The sequence below is a fragment of the Macrobrachium rosenbergii genome, chromosome 56 (genome assembly GCF_040412425.1).
Source record: "Macrobrachium rosenbergii isolate ZJJX-2024 chromosome 56, ASM4041242v1, whole genome shotgun sequence".
Taxonomy (NCBI): Eukaryota; Metazoa; Arthropoda; class Malacostraca; order Decapoda; family Palaemonidae; genus Macrobrachium; species Macrobrachium rosenbergii.
This window is the reverse complement of record NC_089796.1, coordinates 60,008,837-60,024,987: the sequence shown is the minus strand read 5'-3', so window position 1 is coordinate 60,024,987 and position 16,151 is coordinate 60,008,837. Positions and strand designations below refer to the sequence as shown.

Genomic DNA, 16,151 nt, shown 5'->3' with positions numbered 1-16,151 from the left:
TGGAAATTGTTATGACAAATTTTTGTTAAGTAACTAAATCGCACTGACTTGTATGTCCCTTCATCCCTCTTCTGACTGGATGCAGATTTATCAACTGCAGACTCAAAATTCAAAATAAGCTGGCATCATGAAAGCATGGGTAGCATTTTTCATCATTTCAGTCCAAAGCAATTGGCTCTAGCGAAGCCATGTTCATATTTAAAAACAAAACAAAACTGCTCTTAAAAATTCCATTCTCTCACTCAGTTATGGAGATACATTATATCTGAACATATTAATCTCAATTCTCCAATAATAATACAAGTGCTCAACACATTTCATCTACTGCCAACTGAAATATTGCACAGTATTCTAAATATCATTTATCACCATACACAATAAAAGTGTGAGTGAGGGCAATGGAGAGAACATAAAAGACAGAGTACAGGGCAGGGATAAAGCATTCCTTACCACATCCTGATTCATCACTTCCATCTCTACAGTCCTTTTTACCATCGCAAACTCGACTATGCCCAGATATACATTGGCCATCTGAACACTGGAATTCTGTGCTGTAACATATATTTCCTGGAAAAAGAAATAAAAAGAAAATTAGTACTGCATGGTTACTTTAAATCTGGTCTTTATTCAAGAGCTGAAACTAAAAAGATACCAGGTTTTACATGAATTCTCTTTTTATTTCTTTCATGGGAGCATGGATACTTCTAGAAATATTTTTTAACATAAATGTTTACACACAAACTCATTAGTCACATAGATGTGTATATTCCTGTCCAAATGTTCCCAGGCTCACCTGTCAGGCAGAGGAAGGAAGTCACTAAACAAGACCCTCTAGCAGTTCTTGTACAATTTCCAACAATTAACGGACTAAATACAGCTATGCCCTACCAACCAAAGAACCATTAATGGCCAAACAGCAGCATCCAAGTTTGGCTTGCTCCTGAGAGAGGAGATAAGGTTGCCTTCCACTAGCTTGGTGCACACAGCAGTTTTCACAGCAAGAATGCAGCATCCTAGCTCTGGCTAACTCTCTCTCGAGAGCTGCAAAGATCACTCCAGTAGCACAGCAGACCCACCACAGTTCTTGCTTATCACCATTGGCAACAAATGTGCAAAACGCAGCCATGCCTACTCCTGATGACATGATCTGGTAAGGGGGGGAGAGAGAGAGAGAGAGAGAGAGAGAGAGAGAGAGAGAGAGAGAGAGAGAGAGAGAGAAGCACCACTATGTTTTGGTGACAGAACAGCCCTTAAAAGCAGTAGAACTTTTGTTACTTTATGGAGACACTTGATTGGTAAGCAGGAATTGGCAAGGCAGAAAAAAAATTCTCAACATCTAAGTTTAAAAGATGCTTCATGAAAAGGCTAAACCAAAATGTCCCACTCTTCACTTCTGAATTTAAGTGAATCAAGACAAACTTTTTCAAATAGTTGGGCAATTGTATGCCTTGTTGAGTGCACAAGTCATCTAACCTAAAAGTCCCATCCTGATGTACAACCTACTTATAGGGTATTCACGTGGATCAAGCGATCCTTAATTCTTTTGTATGAAACATTGTATAAAACCAATTTAGTTGTTTCTGAGGCAGTGGCATAAATCATTCTTTTAAGGTTATCTCAGTTGTTCACAAGACTTGATAAGTCTGGTGACCAAGCTTTTTTATTAGCAACCTGGACGAAGTTTTATATTCCTTCTAAATTACTTAGCATTAAAGCATTCATTGATTCCAAGTCAAGGCCATAATCAGCTCCCAATAGACTGATGTTTCAGGATTTAGTACTTCATAATCTGAGTAACAATTTGTTCTGAACTGTTAAAACTCAGCATTTCCTGTAGATATTTGTATAATCTACACCCAAGGTGAAAACTAGGCTGTGGGACTGTTACAATTCAGTTTATCACAGTAGAACTTCATTCCATTTGGACTTGATTATATGTGCAAAAATATACTACTCATACTCACAGTGTATGTATTGTTTAAGGACTGCTATATGCACAATGTTTCATATCTCTTTTATTTTTAAGTTCTTGAAATTTTCATATAATCAGAGGCTGGGGTTTCAGTTACATATCTTAATATGCTGTTTCAGCTTTGTCATGTCGTATGATTTTGTGCTTTTATGGCTAGTACAGTAATTAAGAGGCCATTTTCTAACTTTTGCTTTTATATCAAAATAAAGTATTCTGTCTGTCACTTATCAAATGTTTGTAATTCTATTACAGTCCGTATTAGTAAATATTATATACTGTATAGCATCAATTCATACTGCAGTGCATTAGTCAAATTTGAGACTAGAAGTTATAATCTGTTTATTTGTTCATTTATGTGAAGCATGTTAATTTATGTTTACAGTAACATGTATAAAAAATCAAAGACAACAAGAGGAGGTGAAAAATTAAAATTTGTCCAGTTGTTGAATTATAAAAGATTGCCTTATAATGATTTGATAATGTAAAATGGAAGGGCAATTATGGTTTAAAAAATGAGAATGCATCAAGTTACTGTAATTAGAGAGAACATAAAATATGGTACAGTGATAGAAGTTTTAAACAGAGGAGAATTAGAATTCAAGAGAAACTGGCAATGCATTTGAAAAAAGTGAATAATGCTGGTGTAGAAAGGATTTTTTGGCATATTCCTATGAAGTCTACCACACTGACAATATACTGTAATGTTGGTATCAAATAAGAATGTCTGGCATACTGATACTATGTGTAGAATACCATCTTGAAAATGTATGCAGTACAGTACTGTAACATTTGTGTAAGTAGGAATGTCTGGCATACCACTATTACTACTAAGTTTGCAACACTGAAAATATATTGTAATGATGGTGTAAAGTAGGAATATCTGCATATTGCTACAAAGTCTACAATGCTGAAAATGTACTACGTATGCCAGTATATTTTCACCGATGACTCTAGTTAAGAGATTTGTAGAGAAGATTGCCATCTGCTTTTTTAAATAGATCACCTGCTAGTAGATGAATATGAGTAGCTCTACCTAAATGCAGATACAATAAATAATCCAGCCTGTTCTCCTCCTATCTTATCCATGGATAGGAGTTTTCTTATCAACTTTACAGCCCTGAAAATGATCATTAGTTAGTATGCTAATTTGGCTTGGAATTCATGAAACTGCACATTTTTATGTCTAGTGTCACATTCTGTACAGGGTTGTTTTATAGAATTATCATTATTCTCTAGTACCCTAGAGATTTGTTTACTGTATTCCAAAATAATCACATGAAATACGTTTTCTTTGAGAGAGAGAGAGAGAGAGAGAGAGAGAGAGAGAGAGAGAGAGAGAGAGAGAGACTTACCACAACTGTCTTCATCTTCTCCTTCACTACAGTCATTATGTCCATTACATATCTTTTCCTGGGAAATGCAAGTCCCATTATTGCATCCAAAGAGGTGAATTTCACACTGCGGCCCTGTAGGTAAAAAAGGAAAGAAGTCACTGATTTTCCCTAAGAAACTTAACTGCAAATGTTGTCAAAGTATAGGAGGGGAAAAATAAATTCAGTGGACTGAAGCAATTCGTTACTGCCTGTAAGAACTGTCCAGTTGGTATGTTTACAATCCTATTAGGTATTGTTAAGATCACACAGCAAAGTTAGCAAACACAGTACGAAACTGTGGCATAAGACATAGAAAATCCATTCCAAGCATTTTTCTTTATTTACTGTAATAATAAAGCACCCAACTTCAGAGGATTGGCTAAAAAATTTCTGGATATGGAACGGTAGTAAAAATGCAAATCAGAATCCACAAATCTTATGGAACCTGCCCTATAGTATATACAGAATTACGGTTCATAACTTCATAGCATACAACAGTGTGACAATTTTCAAGGGACTTATAGCAAAACCACTAGTTATTTCCAAGAAAATTCAGGCAGCCAGTTGCAGTACAGTTAAAAAGTACATTAACATTTACATCACTGGATATCTGACATAAAACCTGTAAATTAAGTACATGATATAATTTGCAAATACAGTAGCACCTCAACTTGATAGATGATTTGCCGGTCTGGCTTTCTGATATGCAAGTCTGTGAGTTGAAAAGACTACAATATGGCCTGCACTTGTGTATTTTCTATTCATCTCGTAGATACAAGCAATAACACAAAGTTCCTAACTTAAAACATAAACACTTGACATTCTGTTTAAGATATTCATTACAAATGTATCACACCTACAATTGTAGCATAGCAAAACAATCATAGGGAAGCAAAAACTAGTCCTTAAATGAAAATGCTTGCGATTCATTACTACGATATCAAATATCAACAGAGAACAAGTGCACTTGCAGGGGATTCCCAAAGACTATCCTCACGAGACAAAAACAAGCAAGAAATACAAACCACATCTCTCCTCGTCCTTATTGTTGGAACAGTCTCGATTGCCGTCGCAGACCCAAGATTCAAAGATGCATTCTCCTTCTTGACACATGAAATTATTCCACAGGCATTCAGGGTTTTCAAAACACTGACCTTTGATGAAACAGAAAATGAGAAAATATTATAACGTTGCTACAATGGTACTGGAATTAAACTCGGCTTCATTTACGTGGAAGACATCCACTGTGGAACAAACTATAGTTGTTTTGATAATTAGGTCGTTATTAAAACAAGAACGATATAACACTATCAAAGACAGGAAATACACCAACATACGACCATAATATCAATATTACTTCGTAAGGAATCAAGGTTAGGAATTTTTTTTTTTACCACGAGTATGGTGATTAAAATGCTTAACACAAGTGAGAGAGAGAGAGAGAGAGAGAGAGACTCGGCAAGATGAGCCATGGCCCATGTTAGCTATACAAGGCCAAAGGGACGTGGGAGACAGTTGGGGAGGATACCTGTGGAAAGACAAGATCACCGGGTTCATTTAAAGAGAAACTTCAGCAGAAAAAGAGATCAATTGGGTAGCCTACCAAATGATGCACATTAAAAAAACTGTCTTCCATTTAAACAAAAGGCAAAGCGAAGAGCAAATTCATTTGAAACTCTCTATGGCATTCAGTCAACTTCTAAATTCCGGGCTACAAAGATACCAGAAACCAAATTATATGAATGAAATTTAATAGCCGAACAATAGGCTAGACTACCTCATGCGTACACTGACTTTTGCTTTAATCGGCAAACTAATACAATTTCATTTGTCTTACATGCATCCCGTTTGTGCCCTGCAACCAATTTTACCTGAATTATCCAAGTTTCTTATTAACCTGTATATTAAGAAGAATTTGAGCACCACTTTTAACGAGATAGCATTCAGTAAGGTGACCATTTCATCTAATATGGCATTCCCATTTTCAAAAATATATCAACCGACACGCACGAATCAGCGCAGAACTATTCAAAAACTGCTGATTAACCACAAACATGATCTGTCAAGAGCACCTCATATTTCCAGCTCTACTGACTGACTTCATCACCACTGCTCAATAGCAGTTGTAGCATCTTAAGACAGTAAAAAAGTTTGTCATGCCCTCACAAACCCTGGCCTAGATTTTGCTTGGTCACAGTGTCACAGTTCCTCTTCCACTCTCCTACTGGCATTTCGAAGGATGCTCCTGAGTAGCTAAATACAGAAGTGCTCATCAATCTTCCCCAGAGACAAGAATAAAAAATGGAAATCTCCCATGAAAATGGCTGTTCTGCGTTTTGATTTTGCTCAGGAACACTCGCCTACACTTGAGAAGGTAAGTCCTGTCACAATTATTTCTCATTCACACCAAGTTTATGGTCCGACATACTCTCGTATATATAGTACAGTTTTAATGAGTGAATTTTCTGTCTAAAAACTCTTCATATTAACCAAAATAACATTCACATATTTATTTCCTACGAGGAAAGCGCCATTTTAAATAGTAATACCTATACAGATTGTTCAACAAGCAATCTACCAGTATATTCCCTTCCACTCTAAGGCCATTTATTTGCTTACCTGGAAAGTCAAAGACTGCTAAGAACAGCAGCAACACGTAAGATTTCCTTCTCATGGTGAAGAGCAGTTTCCCTCATCCAAAAAACGTGTGTCAGCTTTCGATTTTCATCGGTGATTACCGCACATCGGACTTGCTAACACCCCACCTAAAGTAAAACGGATATGCTAAGATATTTATTTTTCTGGCCAAAAGAGAAAAAAAAAGTCTTCAAGTGCACTGTTGCTGTTTGGGTTAGTTTTTGCGATGTGTCAGAGTTAGTTAAGGCAAAGCAATTGGCCGTAACTACAATGCACTTGTCTGACTCTTAGTCATAATTAGTCCCTTGCTCTGCTTTGAGAGCTTGAACAATGTGCAAAGAACTAGAATGGGTACATAATTATCATAGTCACGGCGGTGCAATACGTCCATATTTTCTTCCTTATGAACAATGACACACGATTATTATTACACATTGTACAACAAAGAAAGTTTTTCGTGCAGAAGAAAACATCGAAGAACGACTCAGACTACGTAATGTAATGTAAAGTTCAAGACATACATACAGCCATAAACACTCCCGGTATTGATATGAATCTCTTAGCACAAAGCCATCAAACCCCATGCCCGTGGGCCAAAAGTGGCCCGTTTGATTTTGAAAGTGACCCGACAGAGAAAAATAAGTAAAAGGATATTTTCCTTTATTATATACTGTACATACATACACACAGGTGGCCCGCATGACTTTTGTTTTTTCAAGAGTGGCCCTCAGCTAAACAACTTGGACGACCCTGTCTTAGCACTAGGTCTCCTTCCAAGGGCAACGAAAGCGGGAAAAGAAAAGCCTGAGAACTGAGAAATAAACTATTATAAAGTGACTGGAATGCACGATAGATGGATGAGGAATATTTTCAAACGTGTTTCTTTACCGTTCCTTTCTATCAAAAGTTCCAAAAAAACAGGTTACATATTGAAAGCATGGGCTAATAAAAATCATTGGACCGCTTGGCTAACGATAAAGATATTCAGGGCTTCACTAAAGCTTCATTCTCAGTCTTGTAATTTTTTAAAGGCTAAAATTTTATGCATTATTAATAATTTAGTAATCTTACTTTTTCAGCACATACGAACCCATATCTATCTACGCTACTTATTTTCTCTGTGTAGCTGCAAGTTCCCCATTAGGCCTAAGGCTCCCCTCCCTTCCGAGCAATAAGCCTAAATCACAATGAACGCTAACTCACCCACACATACACCCCGACGCCGAACGAGAAAACTCAGCGTTGTCGAACAGCGAACGTTAGTTTTCTAAGGAATCGCGAACTTATCTATCCTAATGTCAATTAAGTACTTTCTCTGCTGCAATACTCTAATGCTTTTAGAAATGGCACACAGACTGTAAACTGCACAAAAAGTCTTTGTATCATTTAGCCTACTAACACTGACGGTCCCCACAGGAATATTACCATGGAAGCATATATTACTAATATAAACCACTAGGCAGTTCCGTTAGCACTTGATAGTACTTTACCACGAACAATCACTCAAACGACAGTCACTAGGCCCAATCGTCGACTGCCTGTCCTGTGAAAGACAAACTGGCAGAAAGTAAAACTGGCGGCTTGAGGTGAACGCGGGAGCACCGGCGAGCAGCTGATTATGATTGAGTCTAGTCAGCTGAGCCTGACCGAGTCCCCTTAAGAGCAACCTACATGAGTAATTTCATTTTTATTTTCGAATTCATAATAAATAATTAAATATTTTAATATATTTATAATCTTTAGGTGTACGCGAATGAGGGAAAAATCATGGAAACAGCACCCCGGTAGTGAATGGACGACAGACGAGAAAAAGTGTGAAAAACCGAGTAACCGGCAACTTAGATTTAAAAACCTTCAAGATCACAGGGCGGGTTGGATACAGGGCTGCCTGTACTATTGCTTCTCAGCTCTTACACTTACTCGCTACTAGACGAAGATGCGTGCATGGTCCATACGCAATCTGTGAGGCACGAAAGGTATAGAAATGACGAGGGTTTCCATAATAACAATAAAGATTTATATAGAAATTAACATGAGCCGGTGTAACTGTTGATCCCCTCGGCCATGAACTGCACAGCAGATGTGTATATATTGATATGAAATGTAAACAATTTAAATTTAATGCTGGGAGTCATTAAGTGATAATATTCAAAAGTGCAGAGATTACACAAGACAAATGGGTCTTTCCTCTTCATTTTTATTCTATATATCTTATCATGAAATGATACAGGAATTGTCTAATGCAAAAACAAGCATTTCCATTATGTACAGTATTTCGGTATGTAGACGACTTTCGTATGCAGCTCAAGTGTAACCACTACAAGAATTAATATAGCTACTGAATACATAGAAAATATTAAGGCTTATGATTCAACTGAGAGAAAATTTTCTGCTCACTTACGGGAAAAATCAACTTTGTCAACTAAAGACGGTGACTCAAGGACGTTTATTTGCAACATATAAAATCGAGAACTCATTTAGGCGTTGTCTATCAAGCAACAACAAAGACCACACCGACGCAAGATTCAAGGACACACGGGGAGCCTTCTTTGCTATTCAAGAGTGCTTGGGTGTTTTCCAACTGTGCAAAAATAGCATCGATGATCCATCTGTTCTACGCACCAGTCAGATCTGTCCTCATTCACTAGCTGCTGTGTATGTCAAAATAAAATAAACAAAATCATTTGAGGAAACAGAGAACCCACTGGGTAAATTACTGCAAGCAACAGTAAATCAAATAAAAAAATACATGCTCAGCGCAAAGAAAATTTCCCGAAACGAGTCAAGCGTAAAGGCAACAAAACTGGTACTCGCATCCAACTCACGTCTGTGTAACTTTTATACTCGTCTTTTAGCAAATCACTTGAAAAGCAAATTACCCGTCGAACGAAACCTGTTTGTCTCAGCTTATATCAGTTGTAAATAGTGTGTTTGACAAACAACATTAAGCGTTAAACCGGGCCAAAGTTTTTTGAGTGATGGCATTGTTGACATTTGGCAACTGATCCTGATGATGAGTCAAGGGCAATGACGAAGATCTTCTCTCTATATTTTTCAAAAGAACTGTTATTACATACTTTGTTAAGACTATACAATCTTTAGTATTATACATTTTTCTTATGCATTACTTGTACACTGTCTTGTGTTTCATCTTCGCCAGTCCAAAGAAAATTATTATTATTATTATTATTGACCGGAGTCACCCAGAGTTTAAATTTTTGTTGAAGTGACACAATTTCTGAATGAATATTCGTAAGCATCCAAGATGTGCCTACTGACACAATATTATACCTTCAGGTCTTGCAGTTGCTTAGATCTGGCCCTTAACATTACCATAAATCATTCGAGACGGACCGGCAAACGAACTAAACGCTCTAACCCTTCCCTAGACCATTGGGTGAGGGAATGTAAAATTTTACAAACCGGATTTTCTTCTGCTAACTATGATTCAGGGCAGACAAAAGGCAACTAGATTTTCAAGCTGAAAAATCAGTTTCCAGTTGAACCTGACTTTGCAGATAAATGGTTTAATCCTACCAGCAAATACGGCAAATATAAATTACTTTTTATGCACCAGCTCATACATGAATCAGAGAACGAAATCCTACTTTAATGTCTATCAATTTTCAATATATATCCCAATTATGTGCTTTTTTCTTTTTAGTCACGATTTAACTACAGCAATGTATGTCAACCGTTTCCTCAATGAGGTGATGGTTTCAGAGAAAGATCAAGACATAAGTTACCGCCGTATTCATACGAATCCACAAAAGTCCCATTAGCAGCTAGTCGGCTCCTCTTACATGCTCCAGCTCAATTCATCCGACAATTCATACACTTTCATTTTCGCAACTTGACCGAACCATCTCAAAACTCACGGTTTTATATTTTTACTTATACTAACATTGTTGTGTATCTTTTTAATCCTTCTTTACTTCTCATTTTAACAAGAAGGTTTGACTCAACAATGCATTCATACATTCTAACTTTGGCATTCCCAACCAATGCTATTTCACTTACCAGTGATAGTGTAACGATAATAATAAATAAATACTGTCATCAGAAAAGTAGGGATAATTCATCAGCAAATAATGTTCCTTATTTTTTGGAAAATTCTGTCGTTAAACATATAGCCTAAGAATTCCTGAAATCGGAAAGAAAGATTCTATACAGCTTCACTGTTGACAGCTTTGACATTTCATTGAAAAGTTGGTTTCTGTAGGCTGGATCCGCGTGCAGAGGTCTACAACAGGGTTCTCATTCCCTTGAACATTAGCCTTGAGATAAGAGCCAGATTGTAAACCAGTCAACCAACCAACCATTCTTTGATTCACATACACAGTACCGTTTGTATACATCGGCGTAACATCAACAATCACAGGATATAACATTGGTTTACAAAAGGGTTGTTTGACTTCGTTCATAGGTCACTTTGAGTACCTGAAGTAAACTTCACCGTAAAGAGTAAGCAAAATAAGCGTGAAAAATATTTAAGTAAACAAGCTACTCGACGCGAGGAGTCATAGTAAGGCTTCTGGTTAGTGCGGTCAATGCAAAATCGTTGTACCCCATTCAATGTTTAGCTTCTGCTTAAATAATTGCATATTAAAAATATACACAATAATACATCATTAGTAATTACGCAATAAAAACCTGGAAAACAACTGGTGAGCTCGAAGGCTTAGGTAAATGACCTGAGTGACCAGTGCCGCCATACTAATTTTAGATACAAGTACATAAGACCTCTCTCCTTCAGACTTCAAAAGTACAGATAATGAGTGCACGTAGATAAGTTAGTGTACTTTCACTGAAAATGTCGAGCTTTATATATATAAATATACATATTTATTATAAATATATATATAGATATATAAAGTATGTATGTATTAATGTATATACATACATATATATATATATATATATATATATATATATATATATATATATATATATATATATATATATATAAATGCATATATAATATATATACATATGCAAATATATATATATATATATATATATATATATATATATATATATATATATATATATATATATATACATACATATATACACACACAGGTATGCATGTATGTATGTATATGTGTATTGATGTTCTAGGTTAATCATAATATCAGCTGTATGCATGTATCTAAACATTTCTGAGGCTTTCATTTCTTCTCACACTACATTTACTACGCAAACAATTCATCTTAGTGGCTTGAACGTTTCTCTTCCTAACTCTCACTTTAATCATTTCATTACCATAAAGGAGAACTGGCTCAACAATCTTTTCATATACAATGCTAATTTGGCTTCCAAAGACACTCCTCTTCTTTTCCAAATCTTTTGCACGCCCACTACTACTTTCGTTGCTTCAGCTAATTTGTAACTACATCAAGTGTTGCGAAGACGGGGGAGAGGGAGACCTAACAAGTGCTGCACAGTTGCTGTGGACAAGAAACGGGAATGAAGGAGCCTCAGTATCCAAGAAGCAAGAGAGTGTGTGTCAGAGTGTAGAATGTAGTCACTGACCGATGCAAATCATGAAGTTCATCAACTTTGCCTCATCAATGAGAGATCTGAGGTCACATTTATTAATCTTAAACTAACCTAAATAGGAACATATGAACCTGATTATATTCGAATGTGGTAGGTCGCAGCTAGGGTGGAAAAGGGCATGGGGCTATCAACCTCATCTTCAAACATTTGATAGGAACATGAAAGTTAATACTCTCTGGAGCCACCCATCTGCACATAAAAAACACACACATACACATGTGCACGAGTGTGCAGAGACATGTGTACCACACATATATATATGCATATAAATATCGTTCCATATATATATATATTATATATTATATATATATATATATATATATATATATATATATATATATATATATATATATGTGTGTGTATATATATTTATATGTATATGTGTATATATATACACACAGACATACAGACATATGCATACATATATATTATATAATATACATATATATATATATACATACATGAGTGTGTGTGCGCTACCTACTCGACCTAGGACACTACATCTGAATGTACACACAACAATTTCCTGCCTGCTTCTCCATCAGTGTTCCTTCTAACTGGGAAGACCTAAAAAAAAAAAAAAAAATTGCAAATTACACCCCTCAAGTCTATTGGCATTTTGGGCAATGGAGTCCTGCACGTTTGACGTCATATGAGATTTATCTGTCCTGTACAAGGTGCAGTACTGGTAATTGTATAAAAGATTTTCATATATTCTTCATGAAGTAAAAATGAAAACATTCCACTCTAATCAAAACATTGCTCTTACCTCCAAACTAATGATGCTACTGAACCATAAAACAGGGTACAGAGCAGGTGTATTGTTTATCTCAGAAGTGGAAGAAGAACACTGGACTGCAGAAAGGGAGTCATTTGGAAGAAATATGCAGTCAGGAACATGGCCATATGGATGCTACACGAGAGGTGTGTGGATGAACTCGGTTCTGTATATCTAATGTACAGATGGAGTCACAATTTGTGCTTAGGATTGCAAAATATAAATGGAGTGAGGGATTTTCGATGCCTGAAATGTTTAAAAGAAGGATACTGGGAAAAGAACAGGTTTCAGAAGAGTTAGAACATTTCTGTTACCTTGACCACGTACTGGACCATTAAGCAGGCATCAAGAGGGCAGTAAGTAAAAGCTGCAATAGCCTGGCCAATATGGAAAGAGATAACTAGACTTTTGATAAATAATACTGTTTTATTAGAGAGCAAGGCAATAATGAATGTGTGTGTCTACTATTCTAAGCTGCAGAGACGTGGACACCTGAAAACAAGTGAAAGCAGATTCTGAAGAAGTGTACATAAGGAATAAGATGCTGCAGAGAGATGTGGTGCCCAGGGGCTGGAAAATAGGCAGATAGTTTGCACATGAGATGAGATGGGATAAAGAGCAGTAAGTAGTAGATCTTTAATTGACAGAAAAAAGACCAGTAGTAAGATGCAAGAAAACACAGAAAAGGGGTATAGATGAAGAGCTAGCCTGAGAGGAATCAAGCAGAAAGCGAGCGAGATGGAAGGCAAGGCAATGGATTGAACTTATTTCGTCTTTAACCCTACAACAGGAAAATCTGACACAAAAACAGTAATGATGATAATGTTCCTACTTCTCAAATGGATTCACCCTAACTCTTATAGGGTCATCTATCAGTTAATTCTCTAACTATTACTTTCGTCAATGTTTTTGAGAGCTTTTTGATTACACTGACACCAACCACTTCCTCAGCTGCAGTGTACATGTCAAGTTTCCCTATCTAGCAAAATTAAATCTGGTGTAGTTGTAAACACGAGACCCAACCAGTGTGATCAGTTCTTATCGCTCTCTCAGTAAGAGGACTTACACTTTCACCCTGGGGATAAAACATATATAAAACGTGTAGAGAAAAACACCAGAAAGGGACAAAATGAACAACACTGGAAAAACAGGAAAAAGAAAAAAAGACACGCCATGGGGAACGCACCTCCATCAACACCTAGTGATCCCAGCCATGTTTAAAGTATTTATATCCTTCATCAATCATGCAGCCTTTTTCAAGTACCAGTTTCCCTTCAAAATGGGAACAAAAAATATCTTCCTGTCTATGGCAGTGTGAAGCAATATTGTCAGTACCCTGAGTCACCACCGTATCACAATGTACATGCCACATTATCACTGTACTGTATTGCTATGGTGATATCAGAATGGTGCGTGTGGCTTTCTTACCAGAGTGCTCATGTCAAAATGCCGAGTAATCACTGTACTGTAGTGCTGATGTCAGCAAGCTAAGTTATCACTGACATAAAGTGGTGAAAATGCATGACTAATCCGTGTAGCACTGATAATGATGTCAGCATACTGAATCTTCTCTATAATGCAGTGCAAACATCATTTTGTCAATTCACTCAGGTTAAAACTGTATTACAATGCTAATATCAGTATTGTTAATATTTCTACATATTTAAACAAGACCGAAGAGTCAAATTACTACTCTCAGAGGTTCGCCCAAAAGGTAAAAACACGAGCACGACAAATCTGAAAAAGATGGACAGCTGGGTGGGAAAGGAACTGATGAAAAACATATGGCAAAAAGCAGCACAGCTAAGCTGCAGAACATATCAACATTCTCACTGCTCTGCTCATTCTTCTGCAGATATGATGCAGTATTCTGAATAGCCGCTGAAATACAGTGCTGATATCACTATGACGGGTTTTCATTATAATTTACATCCTGAGACACTTCTTTTACAGTGGCCTTGTCAACACATTGGAAAAACACAATAGGTCAAATATATACTACGGCTTTACATCAACATGAAAAAATAGTGCTGCTTCCAGAGAGGACATCGGCATTAAGAATGCATTAACAATAGTTCCTAATAAAAACTGAACACCACACACACACAAACACACATACTGTATATGTATATCACACATAATAATATATATATATATATATATATATAATATATATATATATATATATATATATATATATATATATATATATATATATATATATATATCCTTAATTATATCTATGCATGTGCATATTATGTATATGATACAACGCAAAATACACATACTGTAAATGTACACTCATAACTAACGCAAACATCACTTAATAACATACATATAAACATACTTGATATCTGCCATACTGATAACAGGGGCTAATTTGAAGACGACGTAAGAAGTTAGGCTTAGCAGCATCCCCTCAGTCGCCAAGGAAGGATAACACCAGGCCTATGACTCAAATGTTTGTCTTCATGGACTTCAGCTCTGTTTACAATCATGATATGGAGGTGTATAGGGTAAACAAGAGATAGCTGGTCATGGAGAGGCCGAGGGCGGTGCCATATGAAGTTATTCCCACAAGTGTCACGAAGAAAATTCATGAGAAAGTTTATAGCGAAACGTGATTTGTGAAGAATAGAAGGGTCTGTATATCTGTGTGGTCTATATGTGTATGTGAGACGGAAAGGATATGCTGTTACAAGAAGCTACTGATCTAAAAAGAGAGATGGGTTTGAGAAGCATGTTTTACAAAAACTTTTTGAGCCGAAATAGGCCATTTCTGGGCACTTCTGGGACATGGTTGGAAACAAAAATGGTAGAAGTCAAGAAGAAAACCATCATACAAATAAGGGTAACGCAATCGTCAACAGGACATGTGGTATACACTGTCGACAGCCTCAGAAATGACAGGATGTGACTCAGAACTAGAAAACTCCTTAGAAATTATAAGATATGGATAAAATGGGAAAGGTCGTCACCAAAATTACTTTCAAAATCCTCAAGACCGCTGTGAAGCCATTATTAGAAACCAGTGAGTTAACATTAGGGCAGTAGGGGGAAAAATCACAAACCTAGCCTTACTTGTTTTTGATGGATACTGGAACAGCGCAAAAGAAAAAAATAAGTAACAGATACGCCGAAGTTTCTTTGGCGCAATCGAGTTTTCTGTACAGCGTATAATGCTGCATGAAACTCTCAGCCACGGCCCATGAAACTCTCAGCCGCGACCCATGAAACTTTCAGCCACGGCCCGGTGTTGGCCTGTGCTGTTGGTACCTATAGCTGTGCCAGACGCACGATCATGACTAAATTTAACCTAAAATCAAATAAAAACTACTGAGGCTAGAGGGCTGCAATTTGGTATGTTTGATGATTGGAGGGTGGATGATCAACATACCAGTTTGCAGCCCTCTAATCACAGTAGTTTTTAAGATCTGAGGGAGGACAGAAAAGTGCGGACGGACAGACAAATAACCATCTCAATAGTTTTCTTTTACACAAAACAAAAAAAGAATAAAGTGACAATGGTAGCCTAAATAGAGGATTGAGGCAAACAATGGACTCCTCTTTCTAGGTAATGCTAACGATATACAATCATAAATAAAGTCTTCTGGCTTTTGAATAATTCTAAATAAGTTCTTCGTTCTAAGAATCAATATGTAGAAACATGTCCCTGAGATTAGTCACATATAAACGCAAGCATTTCTTAACACGAAAATTATATATACATATATATATATATATATATATATATATATACACATATATATATATATATATATATATATATATATATATATACATGTGTATGTGTGCGTGCGTGTATGTA

The 16,151-nt window shown here is 36.5% G+C and overlaps 1 protein-coding gene across 1 annotated transcript in view; it reads right to left on the bottom strand.

Moving 5' to 3' along the window:
• The window catches only part of LOC136836675 (ankyrin-3-like), a 264,679-nt gene that overhangs the window by 50,711 nt on the left and 197,817 nt on the right, over window positions 1-16,151 (bottom strand). The window contains exons 9-12 of the mRNA XM_067101149.1: window positions 5,965-6,110; window positions 4,371-4,499; window positions 3,325-3,438; window positions 346-567 (exon numbers count right to left, since the gene is read on the bottom strand). The gene's annotated coding sequence lies outside the window, so the exon portion shown is untranslated. The remainder of the gene's footprint in view (window positions 1-345; window positions 568-3,324; window positions 3,439-4,370; window positions 4,500-5,964; window positions 6,111-16,151) is intronic.